Here is an 18,062-nt window from a genome sequence, read left to right as displayed (position 1 = left end):
TTTTTCCTCTTAACATTTTAAATATATTATTCCACTCTATTTTTGCTTGGTTTCCAAGAAGTAGTCCAAGGTAATTGTTATCCTTGCTCCAGTACAGGTAATTTATCCCCTCATTCCTTAGCTTCTTTCAAAATTTCCTCTTTGTCTTTGATTTTTTTGCAGTTTAGGTATGATATGTATGTATATATATATATATATATATATATATATATATATATATATATATATATATCCCACTTGGTATTCTCTAAGATTCCTGGATCTATGGTTTGGTGTCTATCATTAATTGTGAAAAACTCCCATTCATTATTGCTTCAAATATTTCTTCTATTTTTTCTTTCTTTTCTTTCTGATACTTCCATTACACATATGTTACACCTTTTATAATTGTCCTACATTTCTACAGTATTCCATTCTGTCTTTTTTGTTCTTTTTCCTTTTTGAATTTCAGTTTTGGAAATTTCTATTGACATTTCTATATCTCACATTCTTTTCTTGGTCATATCTTGGCCAATATTTGAGCCCATCAAAGGCTTTCTTCATTTGTGTTACAGTGGTTTTGATTTCTAGAATTTTTCTTTATTGTCTCTTAGAGTTTCTCTTTGTTTACATTACCTCTCTGTTCTTGCATATTTTATACTTTTTCCATCAGAAGTCCTTAGCATATTGATCATTTTTTTAACTGCCACTCTGATAATTCCAACCTCTCTGTCATATTTGAATCTGGTTGTGAGGCTTGCTCTCACTCTTCAAATTGTTCTTTTTGTCTTTTAGAATGCCTTGCAATTTTTTGTTGAACAAAGAACTGAGGTAAATAGGCCTTTAGTGTGAGGATTTATCCGACTAGGAGTTAGGCTGGGTTTATTTTTGGTTATAACTGAAGGTGTCAGATTTTAACTTTTCCTCCTGTGTTCTTGTTTTAATTTCCCCTATTGTCTTGTCTTTGGTTTGCCTAGAGGCTCCTTCTTAAGTAATGTCTAAAATGAGTAGTTCCTTCAGGCATATTCTTTTATTTTCATACAGTTGCCCTACTGATGTGGTGGTAAGCTATGGGGGAAGGGGAACATACTCTAGTTCTATTATTAGGTTTTAGTCTTTTATTTCTCCTGTGTTCCTGGGCTGTGACCTGCAAAATTGCTTCTCAGTTTGCCCTTCCCTTTCTTAGGTGAGAAAGGAAGTCTAGAGGGGCTGGAGTTTGATATTTCTTTTCTCCCATGTGGAAAGGTATAGTGGGCTGCAGTTGGGTATTTTCCCTTCCCCAGGTTACTAACACTGTGGTAAAATAGTTTCCTTTTAGGACAAGCCCTCTTAAGAAGAATAGAATGCTAGCAGCATTTTGAAACACTATTTCAGAATGGCTGCTTTGCCTATGCCCCTGCTGGAACCATGTGTGTGGAGGGGGATGGGTTCTCCAATCTCCACTGTATGAACCTGGTAGAACTCATAGAGGTAAAACTAACAAAAGTTTGGGTATACCACTAAAGCAGGTGCCTTCTGGAGTTTTTTAACTCTCCAGCTAGTTCATATTGAAATTCGAGCAATTTGTCAACTGCAGCTTAAATTTTCCAATCCCATTACTGGTTCCAGCTGAGATTTCAGCTTCTGGGCTACTGTGTATCTCTGTATCTACATGTCTGTCTCCAGTTTTGGGTGCAGCAGTTTGTGACTTCAATTTTCTGATGGATGTAAGAAGAATGACTGATTTTCAATTCATTTAGTCTTTTTCATTGTTAAGATGGGAGTGGCAACTTTGCTCATTACATGTTGGACCAGTAACTGGATATTTTATAGTTCATAATGCTAGGCTTAAACCCCTGCATACTTTGTTCATTATGTCTAGGATAAGGACCATAAATTTGTATTTTAACAAGTTTCCAATGAAATGTTGATGATACTAGTCAGAGTACCACATTTTTAGAACCACTGGATTGGAACATCTTTTTTACTGAAGTACATTCTCCAGTAAAAATAAATAATGGTAAGCAAATATCTTCAGTTAGTCTTTTCATAAATCATTCTTCATTTTGCTACATATAGATATCTAAGTATATATTTCTCTGCTCTGTATTTTAGCAAGTCTTACTGTATTATGGTCTTTCTTCAAAGTGTGCTGAGTTTTCAGAAGATACATTCACCTTTTCAATATGGAAACTTGAGTGCTTAATTTCTGAAGAATTTACTTAATTTGTTTTTTATTTCCCCTCATCCATATTCTTGGTTATCTCTTCCTGGCCTTTTTCTTTGTTGGTATCTGCCCTTCTCCTGTTGATTGCTGTAATTTATTTTTTAGTTTTCCTCTTTCACATCTCTTTATCTTTGAGGTCTATTTTTTCTAAGATTTTCTTGACTTTACCTTAAATTTCTTGACTTTACCTTAAATCTTTTATGTATGTATGTATGTATATATGGCTATCATGTTTCTTCTCTCTGTCTCTCTCTGAACTCTTTCACACTCTCAAGTTATTAAATGGCTTTGATATCTTACATTTTCCCAAGAATGCAGCAACAGAAATTAAAATTATCACAGGACTTATCTAAATTGGAATGGACTTGTTAAAGAGGAGAAGTAAAGACTGTTATCAAACTTCTTTCCATAGGGTGTTAGATCCCATATATGTGTAGAAAGACTGAAATTGTGAAGAGCTAAGGAAGGAAAGATGGTTAAATAACATATCATTGCTTCTTATTCCCACTGAGGAATAATTAACCAGAATATGTCCTATGGTTTCAAAAAGATAAATCAATATTTTAAGCTTTTTTAAGGAATCAAATCTTTTCCATTTTTTAAAAATGATGAAGAAAAATAATGCACCTGTCAAAAGAGAAGATTGAGCAAGACAAAACTTGAGAAAGAGGTAAAACATAGATAACTTTCTGATTTTCTTTTCTCTGAAGTTAGACCTTCCATAGTTTATATGTTCAACCTGATTCTTATTGGTCCACTAACTGGCATAGGTATGTGGGGAAATGTATCTGAGTACACCTTATTAAGTGGGGGCATTCATTTGGAGATTTACAGCAGGCAAGAACTGGATTTCTCTAAGTTGAATATCATGAATTAAGTGTAAGTCCAGGTTGGAAATACAGATATTTAAGACATAAGCTTTTAGGAGTCAATCTACATATATAGAATCTGTTCCTCTGAAGGAATATGTATAATGAGAGAAGAGATGAAAGAACAGAAATATGAAAAATTTTTTCATATAAAAACTTTTGAACTTTTTTTCATAGATCCTTTTTTGAGGAACTAAGGAATCTGATCAGAAATATTCCATAACAGGAGTAAACTTTAGTTTAAAGAATGTAATAGCGGGCCTCCCTGGTGGCGCAAGTGGTTGAGAGTCCGCCTGCCGATGCAGGGGATACGGGTTCATGCCCCAGTCTGGGAGGATCCCACATGCCGCGGAGCAGCTGGGCCCGTGAGCCATGGCCGCTGAGCCTGCGCGTCCGGAGCCTGCGCGTCCGGAGCCTGTGCTCCGCAACGGGGGAGGCCACAACAGTGAGAGGCCCGCATACCGCAAAAAAAAAAAAAAAAAAAAAAAAAAAAAAAAAGAATGTAATAGCATCACAAGGAAGAGATAATTTTATATTCAATATGAATTCTGTAATTCACATTGTCCCTATGTGCTCATGCTTAGGACCTAGGTTTATAGATACCATGGGAAATATGGGACTATCTTTTCAATAATGAATTATCTGTTCAACAATGAATATGTGATTATCTGTTCAACAATTGAGTCAGTTCAACTGACATGCTTGATCCAACTTAGCCATAATTCACTAAAGCAGAACTGGGAAGTTGGTTAAAATGTGCCATTTAGTACCTCTTCTAACATTTTAATTTGGAAAACAATTAACATGGAAAAAGCTTGAGAATCTCCATACAGTGGCTAGAGCTTGAATACACACATTTCAAGAAGTATCTGCAGGGATATTCCACTACATGAAGAAAATATGACTGTCGTGGAAAATGAGGAGGCCATAACCTATGGAAAATGTAAAACCTGAGACAAAGCCTAATGACTTTTGGATTTCTGTTTCTTATTGTACTTGCTAGCACCTGCATCCCTGCCCTTCCCACAGCTTTACTACTCAACCTATCCTGCATGTGCATGATAAATGAATTTCTTTTGCTTAGGCATATGAGTTGTATTCTCTCTCTTGCATTTAAACGATTTTTAACTAAAATGGGATTGCAGCAGAATAAGCATGCTAAGAAACAAAACCAGATTATGGCAATGGTAATAAAAGCATCAATTGCATTGCTTGCAAAAACATTGATATTGATGACAATTTGTAGTCTCTCCCCTTCCCTAAATCATCCACTTCCTTGCAATTTACATTAGCAAGGAATATCGACAGTGGCAATACTACCTTTTGGGAGGGAACTATACTGGTAAAAATATCTTTATTAGGGCTTCCCTGGTGGTGCAGTGGTTGGGAGTCTGCCTGCTGATGCAGTGGACACGGGTTCCTGCCCCAGTCCGGGAAGATCCCACATGCCGCGGAGCGGCTGGGTCCGTGAGCCATGGCCGCTGGGCCTGTGCGTCCGGAGCCTGTGCTCCGCAACGGGAGAGGCCACAACTGTGAGAGGCCCGCGTACCACAAAAAAAAAAAAAAAAAAAAAAAATCTTTATTAGATAAATACACTGGGGGTAGATTCTCTCAGGAGAAACACTAATATTGCAGAGATCAGGAATTCACATTGTAGAAAGCCTTGGATGTTGTTTAATATTCACTAGTTCATTTGGGAATAATAGCAGCAACCACATCAGCAATAACACCTTTAGCAATATTGGTGGTGGAGCATCAGCGATTAGGGCTTTGCAATTAAGAGAGGAACTTTTAAAAAGATATTATGTCAACTCCCTTAGCAGAAGAAGAAAACAAAATTTCGAATTTCTACTCTTTATCAGGAGGATTATTTGAAGATTCTTATCATTACCCAGTTACCCCCAGGATATTGTGGCACAATAAATATGCCTTACAATGAGGTGGTTAAAAATATTTTAGGTAACAAATGTAAACTAATGATTCATCATCTTAACCAATGTAAATGGATACTTGAAAGTGTATAAGCATCATATAGATTGAGATTCAAGTTTGCCAAAATAAAATAGAATGCATTTTATTTAGGAAGGCTAAGGACATATTTTCCTAAACTGAATTTTTAGAGTACAAAGTATTTTCACATGAATAATTCCTAGTAGTTCAAATCAAGCTTGCTAAATAATATTTTCCAAAAGAAATATCATATTTTCAAAAATTATCCTTAATTATGCAGTTCTCTAAACATGATAATTTGTGAGTTTAGTAAATAAATGTAAAGTTTTAATAATTTTTGTTTGTTTTTGATATATAGAGAAGAAAAGAAAGAGTTGAATTTTTGGCAGTTAGCAAAGTTTCTCCTTGACCAAAGTTACAAACTAGCTGCTTGATTTATTGCACTTCTGCTAAAAATTCTCTGGCATTAAATCTTGATATTACCGACAGCCTGGAAGCAGTATCTTGTTTGTCTGGAAGGTGGAGATTTTTTTCTTTAAATATATATTTGCTTCATAATTTTTATTATTTATTTTTCAAGGTTATGAAGAATGCCCTTAAAAGGAAATGGCATATTGACTTTAATCTGCATTAGGTATATCTATTGTGACATGAATAAACCAAACTTAATTTCATGCCTTGTTGTTACACACTATTACCATACATTGTTGTATGCATTACATTTATACCCAATGGAATACATACTCCTTTTGAAAAGGCTGATATAGTTATGTATATGTCAATATAGAATCATCACTAAGTTATATTAAGTGAAAAAAACGCAAAATGCAAGACACTATTGTACTGTTGTAAAAATATAAAAATATGCATGTAGGCATATGTGGAGAATATCTGAAGGATAATTCAGAATCTCTTGACAGTGATTACCTTGGAGTAGAGAAAAAGTTTATTTTTATCCTTTATGTTTGAGATGTTATGTACATAAAAAGATCAAACAAATACTGTATAGCATGACAACATATCACAATCTATTACCTGTATAATCAGTATTCAAGTCAGAAAATAGAACTTGCTAGTACGTAGGCCTCAGGTGAGTTCTCCTGCTCATTCATCACCTCTTCCCTTCACTCCAAAGTTAACTACTGCCCTGAATTTTACAGTACTCTGTTGCTTGAATTTTATAACTACGCATGTATTTCTATACATGATGCTTCATTTCATCTGATTTTTTTAACTTTCCATAAATAAAATCATATTGAACATATGGTTAATTTTATTGGTTAATAACAAATAATTTGCTAATGAGATTCCCACCAACACCAAAATGTTTTTGGCAATATTTGACATGAGAAGCCTAGTTCATTTTAGACATTTTGGTGTTTTTTGGTAATATCACTTTGTGCTTATTTTTGTATTTTATTTGATAATGACTATTTTGATTTTTATTGGACAATTAGATTTCTCCTCTATGAAGTCTCTTCTAGTCCTTTTTGCTACTGTGTTTTTTAATTCCCTATTCATTTAAAAATATATTTTGGATAAAAGCCTTTATCCTTATACATGTGGAGAATAGCTCCTCTATTAATTTCCATTTAGCTCACTTTATGGTGTTTTAATAAATATTAATGACTAATTTTAATGTAGTTTAAATCAATGGTTCTCAACTGGGCATGGTTCTGTCACCAACAGATATTTGACGATGACTGGAGTCATTTATGGTAATTGTAAATGGTGCAATGTTAGTGGCATCAAGTGGGTAGAGACCATGGATGCTGCTAAACATGCTACAATACTTGGGTAGCCCAACCACAACAAAGACTTAGTCCAAAATGTGAAGTACTTAGTCCAAAATGTGAAGTGTGCATTGTTCAGTACATACCTCTACTCACATTTCTTGAAAATATCCTCCAATATGAATTTATAGAAGATTTTATGATTTATCTTATTCATATCTACAGCCTACTGGCACTGATTTCTATACAAGGACTTGATATCACTATGTGGATATCAAAATAGGACATGATCATTTATGGGAAAAGCTAGCATTTCAGTTGCGCTCTGCAGAATTTGTTGTGTATCAAGCATCCTTGTATGCATGATTCTGTTCCATTACAAGTTGTGTACAAACTAGAAATTATTTGGATTGTTCTGGAAGCAGGTGTTATGAAATAAATGTAAATATGTTTGCTGCAATAAGAATACATCCTTTTCTGTGGTAATTCTGCCCTGTTAAACATCTGATATTCTGTAATATTTTAAGATACATAGGCTCCTTATGCCCAAACCTCTGGTGTCTGGTGTCACATCATCAACTTACATACACTCTTCTCTTGTATCCTAGCAAGTGCTAACTTTCTTGATAACTATGAATTCTTATTTTTCATTTTCCATCCAAATACACTGCTAAAAACTCTACGTCTCTGTCTTAGTCTGTTGGGGTTGCTATATCAAAATACCATTGTCTGGATGAGTTTATTTCTTACAGATACTTATTTCTCATGCTTGTGGAGGTTGAGGGATCTGATAACAGGATGCTTATGTGGTCGGGTTCTTGGAAGGGACCCCTTTCTTAGCTTGCAGATGTCTGCCTTCTCACTATGTCCTCACACGACAGAGAGAGTTCTGGTCTCTTCTTATAAGAACACTAATCCCTTCATTGTGGTCCCAAACTTATGACTTCATATAAACCTAATTATTGGGTTGGCCAAAAGTTTCATTCAGTTTTTTTCCATAAGATGTCTCTAGTAGCACTTAGTTGTCTTTAATTTCATTCAAACTAATTTTGTTAGATTGTATGTGACAGCTGTCATATCACAGTGCATTTAAAAAAAGACATCAAAATTGTTGAATTTTGGGGTAGCCATCTTAATATTGAGGATGGAAGAAAAAAAGCAACATTTTCGGCATATTAAGCTTTATTATTTCAAGAAAGGTAAAAATGCAACTGAAATGTAAAAAAAGATTTGTGCAGTGTATGTAGAAGGTGCTGTGACTGATCAAACATGTCAAAAGTGGTTTGCAAAGTTTTGTGCTAGAGATTTCCACTGTTGGGTAGACCACTTGAGAAGTTGACAGTGATCAAATTGAGACATCAGTTGAGAACAATCAATGTTATACCACTTGGAAGATAGCCATCATACTCAAAATATCCAAATCGAGTGTTGAAAATCGTTTGCACCAGCTTGCTTATGTTAATTGCTTTGATGTTTGGGTTCGACATAAGTGAAAAAAACCTTCTTGATCGTATTTCTGCATGCAATTCTCTACTTAAAAGTAATGAAAACGTTCCATTTTTAAAACAAATTGTGATGGGTGATGAAAAGTGGATACTGTACAATAATGTACAATGGAAGAGATCGTGGGGCAAGTGAAATGAAACTCCACCAACCTCACCAAAGGCTGATCTTCATCGAAAGAAGGTAATGTGTATATGGTGGGATTGGAAGGGAATCCTCTATTATGAGCTCCTTCTGGAAAACCAAATGATTAATTCCAACAAGTACTGCTCCCAATTAGACCAAATGAAAGCAGCACTCGATGAAAAGCATCCAGAATTAGTCAACAGAAAACGCATAATCTTCCATCAGGATAATGCAAGACAACATGTTTCTTTGATGACCAGGCAAAAACTGTTACAACTTGGCTGGGAAGTTCTGATTCATGCACCATATGCACCAGACATTGCAACTTCGAATTTCTATTTATTTAGGTCTTTACCAAATTCTCTTAATGGAAAAAATTTCAGTTCCCTGGAAGACTGTTAAAGGCACCTGGAACAGTTCTTTACTTAAAAAGATAAAAGGTTTTGGGAAGATGGAATTATGAAGTTGCCTGAAAACGGCAGAAGGTAGTGGAACAAAAGGGTGAATACGTTGTTCAATAATGTTCTTGGTGAAAATGAAAAATGTGCCTTTAATTTTTACTTAAAAACCTGAAGGCACTTTTTGACCAACTCAATACATCCTAAAGGCCCCACTTCCCAATATTATCACATTGGGGTTACAACTTCAACAAAATCTGTGGGAGACACAAACATTTAGATCGTAATAGTTTCTGTCCTTTGTTCTGATAATATACCCCAAAATTGGAATTGGCAAATATCCTAGGTGATAAAAGTGATTGCCAACGAAGAGTTAGAAAGAAAGCTAGTTTGTTTCTCTGCTCTCTTTTGCCACCTGACACATAAAATCTTGGTTGTCTTTGTTATTCTCCCATAGCCTCATCTATTGTTTTGTGTTTGAATGTTTGTTTCTTTTGGTGTGAAACTGAGCTTTCCTAATTATTTTCAGTGGGATGGTTAATTTAATACAAGCTATTCTATCAAAGCAAGAAGTGAAAATATTATAGTGTGAATTTGCCTTTCTTTTGTTAATAATAAAGTTTGAATCTTTTTATGTACTTATTGGCCATATGGATTCCTTCTTTTATAAAATTGCATGTTCAATTCTTTTGCTTATTTTTCTATTGGATTGTTTATCTTTTTCCTTAATCATCTGTAGGAAGTTTTGTCCCCCCTCTCTCTCTCATGTTATTTTTTCTTGTTTACAAGACTCATCAGTGGCTTTTTTTAAATCCATATTTTGCTCTCCTTGCTCTTTTTTGATAAAGTCATTTGTACTTATTGCAGTACTTATTATTAATAAATATTTTGCTACTCAAACACCAATGAGATATTTTCTTATATTTTCATTCAATTTTTTGTTTCTCTCTGTCTCTGTCTCCCTTTCTCTCTCTCTCTCTCTCTCTCTCTCTCTCTCTCTCTATATATATATATATATATATATATAAATGAAATTAGAAAGGAAATACTACATACATATAATGATATACTGATATATAATACATTGTTTTCCACATGTGTGCCCACTTGTCTGCACACATTTATTTTGAAAATAGAACTCTTTTCCTATTGTTCTGCAGTATTCTCTTTATTATTAACCAGACTTTCATACGTGTGTAGGTCTATTTTAGTGATAATTATTTCAGTTCATTGGCCTATCCTTTATTTACTTTCATACATTTTGTTTTGTAAATGTATAAATCTTATTATTTGTTAAGTTATCCCGTGCTGTTTTTTTAAATAGAGCATATTGGCTATCGATCTATTTTTTATAAATATTTGAGAATTCAATTCATATAATTATGAAAACTATATCTAATGAGATATTTAACTGTTAGCATGATTGACATCTTTAGAATATTGACTTTTCCAAAATGTGAACATCACATATACATCCATTTATTTATTATTTATTTTAAAAAATCAATAATATTTTACTGCAGAAGTCTTACACATCATTACTTATGTTTATTTGTAGGCCCTTAATATTTCTTGATATTGGCAAAGGTAATTAAAAAATTATTTTCTGCACACTTATTGTTGCTATTTAGAGACATGATTTTTAAAACGTTTTAGTCAAGTTTACTCAGGTATTATTTACATACAGTATATTTTATCTTTTAAAGTGTATAGTTCTACTATAGAACTATAGTACATACATAAAACAACCACTACAATCAAGATAAGAATATTTCCATCACCTCTAAAACAATTCCTTCATGCCAACTGTAACCAGTTTCCTCTCCCACTCCACAGTCTGTGACAATCACTGTTCTTATTTCTGTTTCTATTTTTTTTTTCCAGAATGTCATATAAATGAAATTATAAAGTATGTGACTTTTTGAATCTGGCTTCTTTTACTTAGGAAACACTTTTGGGTCTTCTCCCTGTTACATATATTTATTGACATCTGTAATAATAATTTGTACCTTTTTTACTGGTGATTAGTATTCCATTGTGTGGGTATACCACAAAATATTTATACATTTACAAGTAATGGGGCATTTATTTCTATTTTTGTACTATCAAAAAGTTTTTAAAACTGGAATTGAAACATCAAAGTTTGGGGAAGGTGTATTCAGTTACAGAGGGACAAATAAGGAGCACAATATACTATAACTATGGTTATTGATATGAGGAGATGCACATCAGTTCAAGAAACTGAAGCCAGTATTTATCTTAGATATAAATTTTTTTTCCTTAGGTATAAATTTTAAACAAATTTATTTTGGTATACTTCTATATCAAAAAACTTACCGAAAGTGACTGAACAATGCTATGAATTCAGTAATTTACTATAGTCTAACCATCATCATAATTATGACTTTAGACATGAAAATTTTCTTAGCTATGACACCAAAAATACAGTTCATAAAGTAAAGAGAAAAATGATTTGGACTTCATCAAAATTAAAAACTGTTGTGCTTCAAAAGATACCATTAACAAAATGAAAAAAATAAGCCATAGACTGGAAGGTTTACAAACCATATGTCTCATAAAGAATTAGTGTCCAGAATATGTAGAGAACTCTTAGAAGCCACTAATAAAATGAAAAATAAGACTATTAAAATTTTGGCAAAAGATTTGAATAGAGCAAATTGAATTTCACCCAAAAGATGTAAGAATAATTAATAAGCACATTAAAAATTGCTCAAGATCATTAGTCATTAGGAAATACAAATTAAGACCACAATGACATACGATTTCATACCCAGTAGAATATTTATATTAAAAAAACATACAATACCAACAATACCAAGCATCAGCTGGGATATGGAGAAAACAAAACCTGAGTCAGAAATTAAAATGATAGAGCCACTATTAGTCTGGCAGTTATTTTAAATAAATAAATCATTAGTTTATCAAATGTTCAAGTGATTTTATAATTAAAACCACAGTATAATAACATTATATACCAATTACATAGCTACATTTAAAATAACTATCCATACCAATCTTATTGAAAATGTTAAGAAACTGCAACTCTTGAACACTGTTGGCCTGAATGTAAAATGGTATAAATAAGAAAAGTTTCTTACACATAGTAAAACAGTTGAGAATTTCCATAAAAATTAAACAAAATTATACCAATATATGTAGATAAATGGTTTCCAATGTCAGAGATGGCTATGTGTGTCTATTAAAGGACAAGATAAAGTATACTTGTAGTGATTGAAATGTTTTGTATCTTGACTGTATCAGTGTCAATATACTGGTTCTGATACTGTACTAGTTTTGCAAGAAACTAAGTAATGGATATGCAGGACCTCCTGGCATTATTGCTTTCAACTACATGGGAAACTACAATTAAATCAAAATTGAAAGTTTGTTTAAAAAAAGAGATAAACATGCACTTATGCATTTACAATATGATTCATCCATTCCACATCTGGTTATTTATCAATACATAAGAGAAAATAATACCTATGTTACATGATAAATTGTACATAAATACTTTTATTATAATATCTCAAAACTGCAAGTTACTGAAATATCCATAAATAGGTGAATATATAAATAAGCTGTTGTACATACAAAAATTGGAATGCTATTAAGCAATAAAAATGAATAAAATAATAATATACACAATGACACTGATGAGTTTCAAAATAATTACATTGAGTTAAAAACAGACAAGAACAGTACACACTGTATGATTCTGTTTATATTAAATTCTAGAAAAGCAAAAATAATCTATAGTGATAGCAGACCTATGATTGCCTCAGTTGATGGAAGAAGGGTGTTGGGGAAGTGTAGGAAGGAGAGTTTCAAGGGACATAAGGAAACTCTGGGTTGTGGGGTAGATATGTTTACCTTCTTGATTATGGTTATAATTTCACAGGTGTAAGCATATGACAAATATTTGAAATTGAACCTTGAAACTGTAATATTCATACAATTGAATATTATTTAGCAATAAAGGGAATGAAGCACTGATATATGGTACAATACTGATGTACCTGGAAAACATGCTAAGTGATAGAAGCAAGGCAAAATATGCCACATACTGTATGATTCCATTTATATAAAAGCTCAGAATAGGCAAATCTATAAAGACGGAAATTATATTAGTAGTTCTCAGAAGATAGGTGACAGGGGGAATGAAGAATGAATGCTGTTTCTTTACGTAGTGATAAAAGTTTTCTAAAATTAGATACTTGTGATAGTTGCACAACTCTGCACATATTCTCCAAACCACTGAACTGCATAAGAGTGAAGCTTATGACATATGAATTGTATCTCAAAAAAATCTGTTATTTAAAAAATACAGGAATAGATTGTTGGAACAATTTGTAAATGCAGAAAAAGAATGTGTGATCCAGCTGCTGGAATGAAAATTACCTTCATTTAGGACAGTAAATAAATAAACAAACTTGTTATTAATGTGCAAACACTAATGTTTTATTGGAACAGAGAAAGATTATCTCAAAGGCTGAAATTTAATAGATGGGAAAACTACTTATTAAAGATCATGAGAAATTAAGAAGTCAATAACTGTGATCTATTTTCTGATAAATTACATCTATATCAAATGAAGATTAAACAATAAATCTGGGTTACCAGATTCAAGCTGAAATTCTACCCTGACTTTCAATTTTTTAACAACAAATAGAATATATCATTTGTGGATCAAAGGCTCCGGACACGCAGGCTCAGCAGCCGCTCTGCAGCATGCGGGATCCTCCCAGACCGGGGCACGAACCCGTGTCCCCTGCATCCGCAGGTGGACTCTCAACCACTGCGCCACCAGGGAATCCCAGAATATATCATTTGTATGTGTGTGCAAGCATTTGCCTACATACACATATCTAGAGAAATTATACCAACAAATTTTTCATAAACAGGCTAACTACTTTTATAAGAGAATCAGAAATCACTATATTACTTCCACTCTAATTACAGAAAAGTATTGGGGGGATGCCTTGTCATGGCACAGAATGCAATCTCACCTAAGGCACAGAATTGTCATTGTTTCACATCTTTCCTGGGTCATCAAGTGATCCTCTGTGGATTATTGAATATTGTGTAGACAGGCATCTGGGTACAACTTAAACCAAGATGATAATTAGAAGGGAGACTGACACTACTCACTTGAATAATGCAAAGTACTATTGACATTGTGGGTAGAGTTAGGTCAGGAGTTTTAAAGTGTGTGATCCAGATTACTTGCATCACAACTACTTGGAAGCCTTATTTAAAAAACAAAATATTGGATCTTGATACAGAAAAAGTAAGAGTATCTGAAAGAGGGATTTGAGAATCTACTTTTAAAGCATCCACAAATAATATTATGCACATTAATAATACTTATCTAAACACCGTCTATAATTCACTATTTGTCTTTGGGAGTTGTGCATTTAGAAATGTGTGCATCTAGGTTTGGTTCAATATTTTCTCACTAAAATGTCATAAAATTTACTTGTTTCTATTTTTACGGTAACATTTATTAAGAATCTCAAAAGGGACTATGTATTAGTGTTCCTGAAAGCAAGTATATTCATGCATTCATGCGCACACACACACACACACGCTTTAAATTAGTTTTTGAATATAATTTGTGATAGAAGAGTTTATACTCTCCCTAATTGTATGTCCTTTTTCTGTCTTTCAGGTATAAAAGAAAGGGAGGAAGTCCTGAATGTAGTATTCTAAATCTGTGTACTTCCTTTGAAGTTGACAACTTTGCTAAGTTTCCTAACTCAATGCCAAGATTTTATTATTGGTGTTTTTATTCTCACACTCTTATGTATAACCCTGGCTTTAATGAATGAGGCTAAGTCACAAGTGAGCATAAATATCCTTTTTTCCACAAGATGCAAAATTATGTAGACTAGAGAAAAGCAGGTAAAGTGGCTTTCTTGCTCCCCTGCTCTAGGTCAGACTTCTGATTTTGCTTTTCTGTATCTTCTTACTAGAACAATAAAAACATTAAAGAAAAGATCCGAAGAACACAGCTAAGAAAAGAACATGTTTATCAGAGATTTCCCAAGCTACCCTCCAAGACATTTTCTGGGTGGAGTCATTTCCAAACAATAACAATCTCAGAATCATTTTATAGCACCAACTAAAAGAAGGACATGAATTCACAAACACACACATACACTCATACACACAAACACTACAGAGACATATACAAGAAGATAATCCAAAGAGGAGATTTTGAGAAACAAAGACAAAGGAACTAAATATTTTTTTTAAAAAAAATAGTCCAAAAACACTCCCAATAAGGCATAGCTTCTACAAGCTTTCAAAACTTTGTAAACCTGCATGTTTCTCCTCCTGGAACCATGTGAACCAACTGTGAACCTATCTTGACCCTACAGAAGATCAATAAAACTCTGCCTGGAAGTAGAAAGAGAAGAATCTTTAAGTTTCTTATAGAGGTTGGAATGTGCTACTAAGATTGAACAAACTCAGTCAATGTGTATTCATCTATTTATTCATCCATTGAAAACTATCAATGTAATGTCTCATGTCTGTTATACTCTTTAAAATGCATACATTCACTGATCAAATATATAGTATATAAGTTGAACTAAGGACCAGAAAGAGAAGATATGTTCAAGTAGTATGGGTTGAGCTCATAAATAGACGAAGCAAGTTAGTAGAATAAGTTAGAAAGGTATCAGTAATTCAGAAGTTCACAGGGATATTACAGATGAGTAGACTTACTGCCCAAATATATTTATAAATAAATGTTGCCAGTTGTGTGTCTGATCATAAATGCAATTGAAATAACCAAGGAAATTTTGAGTGTTTTGAAAAAGCTCAATAAAGAAGACTTTTTTTTCCCCACCAAGGTTTCAGATCAAATTGAGAAACAGGGCTCCCCTGGTGGCGCAGTGGTTGGGAGTCTGCCTGCTGATGCAGGGGACATGGGTTCGTGCCCCGGTCCAGGAAGATCCCACATGCTGCAGAGTGGCTGGGCCCGTGAGCCATGGCCGCTGGGCCTGTGCATCCGGAGCCTGTGCTCCGCAACGGGAGAGGCCACAACAGTGAGAGGCCCGCGTACTGCAAAAAAAATAAATAAATAAAAAATTGAGAAACAGTAGCAGAGACAGAAGATGAAGCACAAAATATATAAACATGGTTATGATAAAGCCATGTGGGACACCTCATGTCAGCTGGTGTAACATCAGACTGGGTCTACTCACTCTCTAACTAACTTCCCTGAAGTCCAGGTCTTCTGGCAGCACACCTGAGGAAAGTGTTGAATTTAGAGAAGACTGCACTTGACTAGGTTGCCCCTCCCACTGGATCATGCAGAAGGAAGAAGGGAAGGAGCAGAGGTACACAATGTCCTATCTCAAGACTTTAGATGTTTCCAGTTTACAACAAATACGACTGTCAGTTCCTCCCCAAGCAGTAAACCTACCTAGCTGAAATGGAGAGGAGTAAGATTTGCAGTAAGTGTGCAGAAGTTTACATGGAAACCTGTACTCATGGAAACTGGAAGGTGGAAAATGGCATTTCCTTCTGAAAAAAAGAGCAGAAGAAAGAAAGCCTTCACAAGCAAATATGATCACTGAAAACAAATCTCTTAGCAATCAGTGATACTACAATTTTCCTTTTTAATTCATCCATTTCTTCCTGAAACCCTAAATATGTAAAGCTGTGATAATGTTTGAATAATTATAGGAAGTACAGGAGAAGAAGTAGGGGTTTCTTGCATTTGAAGAAGTAGAGTTCATTTTGCCATAATACAGTGAATAAAAATAATACTGAAAGAGTGGTGTATAATGATTTAGTACTTATATATGCAGATCAGATGATTCCTAAATAACATAGGTTTAAAATGAATGTGTCCACTTATAAGCAGATGAGGATTTTTTTCAGTATATGTAGTACATATATTTTCATTTTACAGATCTTTAAGTTAACGATGTATGATGAAAAGTTTGTGTTCATCTGAGAACACAATATGTGGAATCAAAAGAACTAGGGTTTGAATCTTGATTCTATACAAAGTATTTCAACTTCCTGCCCTTGAATGAGACATTTATCAATTCCTTTGTTTTTGAGGAAGAGATAGCAGTATTTTGAATTTCAACTGCACGGGGGAGCAGTCGGTGCCCCTAACCCCTACATTGTTCAAGGATCATGTGTATGTATATAAAAAATGTTCATATATATGTGTGTGTGTATATATATATATATATATATATATATATATATATATATATATATATATATATATATATATGCTTACTCTTACTCAAAAATAAAATAAATTAAAATTTATCAGAGATAAAAAGTCAAACTAATCTTTAGCAGAATAAACTGGATTTAGTGGAAAATAGATCATTAGTAAACATTTTATTGAAGAAAAGTACTTCAGACTGTGGGAAAGCTGTAGATAAGGTGCATACAGTTATTTATGCTACACTTGAAAGGTCGCATTTTTTACCTTCAATGTAAGCAGACCTTAGACTTTCTTTACCTCAAAGAAAAAACAGTAAAACTTAAAGGGAGAAAGAAAACCTCTGGAAAATGCAACATTACTCATTTGTTGAATATGTTCCAGTAAGCACAAAATAGTTCATATATATAACTAATTTTAAAAAAGACACGATGTTACTAAGCATGGAATGCCTATTTACTTTCCCTGTATAAATAAAAGGGATTGAAGCAAATGAAAAATCATCCTTTTCATGATCAAATGAAAATGTTTGGTGTGGAGAAAAATTTCCCCTAACTATAAATAGTCTAAATTCACCAGCTATACTTATTTCAACAATCATCTTATTCTTTCTGAACACATGGTTATGCTGCTTAATAGAAAATAAGTATTTCATCTTGAAGATTGAAATCTAGGTTTTTAGTTTAACCATTCACCACAGAAACATAGTAAATTATTACAAAGGCATAACTACCTCTGATGGTAAAGAATAGAAAGAATTGAACTTCTGTCAGTTGCTGTTCTGCCTACAGTAACTTGAAATGGTTCATATTTTCAAACTGTGTATGGACAAAGAACGGTTTCTTACAGGTTAGCATTTTATTAGGTACAACCCCTAAATTTAATATAAATTATGAATTAAGAATTGGTGGGAAATTGCTCTTTCAAATTTTAGTTCAGTTTTTTTGTCTATCTAGACATATGTCCAACCCTGGGTCCCATTTTAATTTTATGAAAGTTTATTGAGATATAATCCACATATCAAAAAATTAACTTTTAAAATGTACTAATCAGCAGTTTCTAGTATATTCATGATGT

Source organism: Mesoplodon densirostris, chromosome 3 (genome assembly GCF_025265405.1).
Source record: "Mesoplodon densirostris isolate mMesDen1 chromosome 3, mMesDen1 primary haplotype, whole genome shotgun sequence".
Classification (NCBI taxonomy): domain Eukaryota; kingdom Metazoa; phylum Chordata; class Mammalia; order Artiodactyla; family Ziphiidae; genus Mesoplodon; species Mesoplodon densirostris.
Note: the sequence above shows the minus strand (reverse complement) of the source record.